Raw genomic sequence first — 8023 nt, forward strand, 5'->3', positions numbered from 1 at the left:
ACGTCCATGGGCAGCCACATCATCTCCTCCGTGTCCAAGTTCTGCAGCGGCGGGAGCTGGAGCTGAGTTTTCCCATGTCGGGATGCAAAGGGCTGCCAGGATGGAAACGGGGAGCCGGGACGGGTGGGAGGGCAGGGAGGGACCTTCCCGGGGTGCCACCCCACCAGGGCTCACAGCGGGCACCACGGCATGGGGGGTTTCAGGGACTTGAAACTGTGGATCCGCAGGTAGAGAAATCCTGGTGGAATCTGTTGACATAATATATGATTCGTGCGTTTCCTGACACGGTGCGATTCATGCGTTTCCCCTTCATCTCATCCGTGCTTCGTATCACTGCCAGCTCCCCAGCGCCCGCTCCCACCCTCGCCCAGCCACGTTCAGCTCCAAGCGCCGCCGTTCCTCCGTGCAAAGGTGTGCGCCCACATGCGTGTGAACTGGAGCTCTGACTGTAGCATTTAATTTACTTTGAAGGAAAAAAAAAAAACCCCACAACAACGCTGTCCTTGAGAGAGAGAGAATAAAGTTTTCACAGTGGCACTGAGGCAGGTCAAGTGTTTTTACTGAGAGCAGTCTCAGTCTCCTTAGGGGAGAAGGAAAATAAACTGGTGGGGTTGTGAAGGAGGCACAGGGCATCACCTCGCCCAGTGCCCAAACTCGGCTCCGTTCAGACACATCTGAACTTGCCCCTTCCAGTAACGGGGCGTTGGGTCCAGCTTTGGGGTCTGCCGGGACTCAGACTTTCACCCAGATGCTTGGTTGCTACTGCTCGTGCATGGGCTCATTCTGCACCACTGATGGGTATTCCCACCCTCCTCCCCTTCCCCATCCATCCATCCAAACCTCAGGCTCCCACTTATGTGGGTACATTCCTGCAGAGAAGATCAAAAAGCAGCTTCCCCCTTCCAGCCCTTCATTTTACCCCAAAACTCCCCATAGCCAGAGCACCAGGGCAGCTCCAAAAATCCCCTTACACCAACAAAACCCCAGCAGAGTTACGCGGCAGGTATTACCACGAGAGCAGGTTTTACGCTTCAGCCTTCACAAGTCAAATTCCTTCTCTACAGCCTGGAGAGAGGTTTGCTGGCTGCTGGCGAAGTTTCATTACATGCACTTTTACATCTAGACAGAGGCCAGTTCCAAAACACATTGAGCAAAGAAAGCCTTTTAGTGCAATAATCAATGGGAAGACTTTTACTCCAAGAACAGAAAGTTTAAAATGCTTTGAGAGCATGGTTTCAGAAAATAACAGGAGCAATATTTGATATTGGAGGGGGGGAACCCCTACCACGAGCTATCTCACAAAAGTATGTTCCCCAAGGGTTCACGCCTGCTTGAAGGAAGAAACACAAAAAGACACATTAAACCCCCTTCTGCCAGCACAGACAAAACAAACAAAACCACCACAGACAGAAGTTGCTCATTTGGAGAAATTTCAGACAATTGCCATTTGAAGAAACAGAGCAGAGAGCAGGAGCAGAGAACCGGGCTACAAAGGATGCACCATTGTCAAAAGTGATGTGGCAGCCGCAGTTACTAGGAGACCAGGACGGGCCATTATTCGGGCTTGGGAGAAGAGGATCCCTGCTAGCGGAGTCACAACCCATGCTCAGAAAAGGATTTCACTGAGCTGGATGGCAAACAATAAAAGAGGGAAAAAAAAAAAAAAAATCCCCACACCCTAAATCCGCCTGCCCTTAACACCCCGCTCACCCCCTGCTACGATGAGATGCAAGGGAAAGCCCTTGCACCAACTCATTTGGTAAAATTTCCCTCGTTAGAGACTAAGTCAAGGTGTGCTTGAATGCATTCACTTATAGCTTATGATTATTTGCTTTGTGGGGTGTTGCTCAAGCTGTGCTGCACGGTGGAGGCTGGCCATGGAGTTGTTTCTGCTTCTTGAGCGGAGGAGTTAAATCCCTGCGACTGCCTCTGCTGCAATATTACACAAGGAACCAAGGTTTAATTTCTTTCCCCATTAGTAGATGGACATAAAATAGATTTGGGGGTGGGGGGAGCTAAAATTTATCCAAATGAAGTTCCGTGAGTTGCAAACTTCATTACAAATGAAGCAGCGTGTAACGACTATGGAAAGCAGACTTCAAAAATCCTCTGTGACACCAGGGCTCAGCAAAATCCACACAAGCGTTCACAGGCATTTTTGCAATTGGAGCCTATCTCCATTTATAAGACGCAGCCCCTTATCATCTTGGATAACTCAGTGGATGGCCAATCTCTTTGTCTCCAAAGCGGGGAAAACCCTGATGGGAACTACTTACTGCTGTCATCTACAACTACACAGTGACTGTTCTCCATCTCCAGTAATTAGCTCTCTTTAGTTTGTTAATATTTTTTCCTCTTCCCCACAAAATCCTCCTAATTTAAATTGCATGAGTCTCCCAGCCGAGCTTCCCAGAACAGCCTGCTCCACCTTCCCACCAAAGTCAATCAGCAGCCCCCAGCCAGTAATTACACTCATTACGGCTGGTGGGGACCAGTTGATCCGGGCTCCCCAGCACCAGGATTAGACGAGTCAGAAAAAAATCAGGAGCCGATGGATTTGCTGCAGGAATACAACCACCCCAACATCTCCCCAGTCCTGACACCGCTCTCCACCCCGGGGTGGTGGATCCCATCCCTTCTGCCTCCTCTGGTTTTAAGGACTGAAGCGATGAGACTTCCACCATCTTCCTTAAAACGCTGTTTAATATTTGAGTAATTCTCCCATTAAGATAATTTTCTCAACTCTGCACAGTCCAAGTGCTCCTTTGTTAATTTTGCCCTATATAGTAAAAAATAATTTGGTATAATCAACCTCAAATAAACCTAAATCTCTCTCTCTGTAGGTTACTGGGACCTCTTCTCCCTTTGTAATCTTCCAGTCAATCAGAATTTGTCTTTCTACTGATTCCTATTTAGCATATCCACAAAAACAGTGGCCTCAGATTCAAATGAGACTCTCACGGAGCTATCACCTCCAAAATGTGCTAATGCATTACTCCAGGATTTCGGAAAGGACAAATCTCGCAGGAAGGTACGATTTCATGCAAGGGTGGCACAACCACGCCCTTCTCACCGCTATGACAGCTTCAAGGCATCAATTTTCCTCAACTTGGGGTCAATCAGGTTTTTTTTCCAAACATAAACCTTTGTAGCAGGTTCCAGCCAGATGCCAAGATCTCGAACAAGAAGGAAATTTGTTCATGAAAAGCCTCCGGACAAACTACTGAGCAATAAAAGGTTATTGTCACAAGAGCCCTACTTGATGCGAGAACTTCTTTAAAAGGTATCAACATTGTGGAGGTGCCAGTCTTTGAGGTTTTCACCAGAATTTGGCAAGATTTGGAGCAGTTCCCAGAGCGGCAGCTATCAGAGCCGCTTGGTTACTCACAAACTTCAGCTTCCAGAAAAACAAATAATCACAAAAAAACCCCAAGAAAATGGGATTTCTAGAGGCTTAGATGTCACAACACTAATATAAACCTCAGTTTGTGTTAGATTTCACGATTTCTACATCAAGCTCGCTTTATGGTCCTTCTCAGGTTTTCTTTTACCAAGTTTTTAGGCTGGTGAAGGTGAAGTTCCTGCAGCTGGGTGAGTGTCTGATGTTTTGCTTGGAGGGCATTGGGAGCTCAAAGCATTTACATTTTTGTTGCTCCTGTTTTTTGCGTCCCCCCGAGCTCTCCGGTCGCCGGCGATGTCGCAGCTCCCTTAACATCACTTGCCGGACCAAGCCTGGCCCTTTTGTTCCTAAACCAAACTGCCGAGGTCGAGCCTCACGGAGGGAATCCTGACCTAAGTGCTTTCACAACACAAATAAACACATTTTACGGTTTCATGCCCAAACTATCAAATGGCTAATAGAGCCTTTAGCTCAGACGGGCTGGGGCTGCTGGGGATGTGCAATGCTGCATCTTTATAGAGATTATTAGACTTTAATGAGGTCTAGTGAGTCAGCCAAGCCTTTATGCTCGTAATCCCCCATTTCAATAGCCATAGGTAGCTCCTGGGTGCATTAATGTTGCTGGTTCTCCTGCTCTTCTGGGTGCATAAAAGCAACTTTGGATCCTATTTTGTTGTTATGGCTAGTGCCAGGCCAGGCTCACGCTGAACACAGAGCGACGGCGCTTGCCCGAGATCTCAAGCGGCAGAGCCGGGGCAGCGTGGGTGCCCGGGGTCTCCTGCTCCAGCCCACAGCCCCCCCACCTTCCCCGGAGAGCCGATGCGCCTTTCAAGTCATCTTGAAGTCTCTTTGCCACTGCTCTGTCATCTCTTCTTTTCTAAGGGAAGAGTTTCTCCTCTTCGCAGACCACGTTTCGCGGTGCCAACGCAAGCTGTGCTAAGGACAGACATCTCGTTCTCCAAGCGGTTCGAGAATCTTAATTCCTGGGCATAAATCCTGATTGTGATATTGGCTTTTCTGATAAACTTAACCAAGTTATTCCAGGCCTTTGTCTAGTCTGCCTTATCTCTCTTTATAAAGATAATATTCATTTGCCTTCTGGGGATGGAGTGAGACTGCACGATCGTCAAGCACTCTGGAAATCCTCCACTGAAAGGGGAGGCAAGCAGAAATGATTATTCATGAAATCCCCAGTGTTATGACTTGTTATTACACGCAGTAGACTAAAAATGCAAGTGGGCTGAATGCATCATGTATTTGATCTAAGAATTATTACAGTTTTGCCAATTAGACCCAGAACCCAAATACAACCGCTTCCCTCCTCCTCCTCCCGCTCCCCTGCCAGAGCTTAGCACCAGCTGCCGTTTCATAAACACCAACATTTCCCCATCTTCCTGTGCTTTCAACAAACTCCAGAAGCAGCAGGTCTCTGATTGTTTTCCCTCCAATTAATGGCAGAGTGCACTGTTCTCCCAGAAAAAAGCTGCAACGTGTAACGTCACATCATGGCAACAACCGCTCGCCCATCAGCGGCTTTTTCCTGCCCGAGAGGGAGCCACGCCGAGCGGGTGGGTGAGAAAAGCACCCCTTGGCATCCCACCCCCCCAAACCCTCACCTACCTGAGAGCATCAAACACTGCTTCGGCTGGAGGGACGGGGCTGGAGGGTTAAGCAACCGGGCTGCTTTGCTGTTCAGTGGCAGGAGGGCATCCAGCCAAGCGCCGGAGGAATAGGGCAATCTGCTCCCTTAGGGGAGCTCAGCTCGTACACGCTGTTCTGCAGAATAAGGCCTGAACCTCCTGGTGGGAAGGAAGGATTTACTTTTGCCTGAGAGGTTTCCAGACCTACCAGAGCACCCATCTGCTACCCAAATGTCTCGTTTCCTAAAGGCTTGTGCCCAAAGAGTAGGAGGGAGATGCGATGCAGTAACCCCTTCTCCTCCAGTCCCCCTAAGGTCACCGCTCACGGGGCGGTTTGGTGTTTGCTGTGCTGGAACGTATCTGTTACCATCCAGATCGTGGTGAGGGTTTCCTCTCGTGTCTTGTTAGATTGCAAACAAAGAGAAAAAAAGAGCTGAGCACCAGAACAGTGATTTTTTTAAAAATAGAAATATTCCCATTTAAGTGCTATACGGATAATTCAGACTTACTTGGGTTGCACAAAATTATCCAAGAGCGTTGGGGTGCGAGGGTGGCTGCAATCACACCTCTCAGCTCCGTGTGTGCGCAGGAGCAGGGTTGAATTAGCATTTGTTGCCCAAAGAGCCCTTCCCTGTGCCCCTAGGGCCAGGCAGAGCTGGGCCAGTTGGTGTCACAGAGTTGGTGTCACAGCCCTGAGCTTGGGCAGAAGCCCTGCCTACGAGCGGAGTCAGGGATTAACCAGCACCAAAGGCTGCAGGAAAAATCTGGGCGAGATGGAGTTGAGCAGATCGTGGAGGAGAACAGTGTCTGTCTGATGCTCACACACAGACGGTCCCAAACGCCTGAACGAAATGGATGGGGGGACAAGAGATTTTAGGGGAACGTTCGTCCAAAATCACTCTGACATGGTTCCCAGTGGAGCTGCCCAAGCCACCGCTGTGTGTCCGTCCCTGTCCTCTCCCTTCAGGACGAAGGACATGCCGCTTCAGTGCTCGCACAGCTTTGCAAACCACCCCCTGCCTTCTAAAAACAATAAAATAAAATCTAAAAAATCCCAAATAAACCCACCAAAACCCACAGAGGCACAAAGCAACCTCCCCCAGCCCCTAACAAAAGCACCTCAAAGCCAGCCCTCGCCTCCTGCCAAGCCTTTCGGTGAGCCTCGGCGGCTCCGTTTCCAGCTGAACTAGCATCTGGCTGCTCGCGAGGGTCTGAACCGCACTGTCAGTGTCTGCAGGAGATTGCCAAGTCCCCCGGGACGAGGGGCCGCATCGCCTCGTAGGCTGGTACGCGGCATCAAGCACGCTGTCAGTGCTCAACAGATCGTTACAGCAGCATCCACAGGCGCTTCAGCAGGTGAAGCAGCGAAATAAAGAGAGAGGGGGAAGTTACGGGGGATGGAAAGCACAAGAAAGAGAACAAGAATTCAGACCTACAAAAAAAAAAAAAAGGCTGTCAAGAGGCAGCAAGAGGACAGGAATGGAAAACTTGTCCAGCTCTTTCAAATCTCACCAGACCCTAACTCCTCTGCAGAGAATTCCCAACTCAAACCCCACACCTGCTTGCACTAAAAAATATGCTAAATAATTCAGTTTTCGCTCGTGTGCTCTTGAGCTGCAGAATCCTCCTGGCTCCTGTAGCTTTGTGTGGTATTTTAGGGGGAAGGCACAAACCGGCTGGGATTGAGGGAGGGGAGGTCGGTGTGCCACCCCACCACCCTGATCTGGGACAGCAGAACTCTTGGTTTCTGGTGCTGCTGCTCTTTGCGGAGCGGCACGGAGCCCGTGTCAGCGTGATGGCTGCGACACTCGGGGAATGGAGATGTGCCACGTACAGGATAAAGGCAGGGAGAAGGGAGGGCTGGTGTGTTTTCCACCTGCCAGGCTTTTCTGATCTGTGGCAGATGTCTCTCCGCTTTCAAACTGCATCAAGAAGCGTCCGCTTTCATCTAGCCTCCTCATTGGGAAATTTTCCCATAAGGGGAAAAAAAAAAAAAATTAGCTTCTGCGGTCTACTCAAAGCATCGCGCCGTCAAGGACGCACGCCTGCATCTTCGGCATGTGTCTGTAGGACTTCATCCCGGAGCAGCAGCTCTCCTGCTCCCCCCACTTCTGCTAATCCTTCTGGAAGACTGACGGCGTCATGCCTGCCCGGGTCCCCACGGTGCACTGAGAAGACCATGGGGTGATCACCGACGGCGTATGCTCCTCCTGAAAGCTCCCCCCACACTCAACACGGACACGTACTACCTCCTACACTACCTCCCAATCCTTCCACCAAGGAAAACTGCTTTACGAGCAGCGAAAAATCCAGTTTTCTTGCTCCAAAACACATCGGGGGGGGAAAAGGACAAATGCCCAGGAGCAAGTCACCGCGGATGGGATGCAGGTGGCTCGGTCACCGCCGTCACCCTCCACAGTCACCTACCTCCTCTCCCCGCCTCTGTGTCACGTCTCAATCCAAGCTACGCGCGTTGGGTACCTGCTTCATGCACTGCTGACACGGACTCGTCCCCCAGTTGCAGCGAGACACCTACATTCACGTGCACATTTTTCTGCCAGAATTTTAAAGCATCCTAACACAGTTTCATGAGACTGAAGCTACTGGAGGAAACGTAGAAAGACAATTATAAACTAAATGAGAATTTCAGCAGATTTCTTGGCTGAAACCACCTCCTGGCAAGGGTCCTGTTCAGAGACCAGTGCTATGGGCACAGCAGCCTGAGCTAGAAGGAAATCCTTAGTTTCAGACATAGGGGGTCTTAAATTTTAAGTTTTGTTCAGAAAACTACAATCCCAACACCAAAACCAGTGAAGATACAGCATCTGAAAGGCGATTCCTCAATGGACTCTCCGCATGCATGTGGGACTGACGGTTAAATAAAGAAGTGAAGACAGCCCATGGTGGAGCAGCCCAGCAGCCTACTGTGTCTGCAAATCAGTTTGAGGATACACTGGTGCTTTATAAACCTTTTGAAATTGCA

The sequence above is a fragment of the Fulmarus glacialis genome, unplaced genomic scaffold, assembly GCF_000690835.1.
Source record: "Fulmarus glacialis isolate BGI_N327 unplaced genomic scaffold, ASM69083v1 scaffold10034, whole genome shotgun sequence".
NCBI classification, from domain to species: Eukaryota; Metazoa; Chordata; class Aves; order Procellariiformes; family Procellariidae; genus Fulmarus; species Fulmarus glacialis.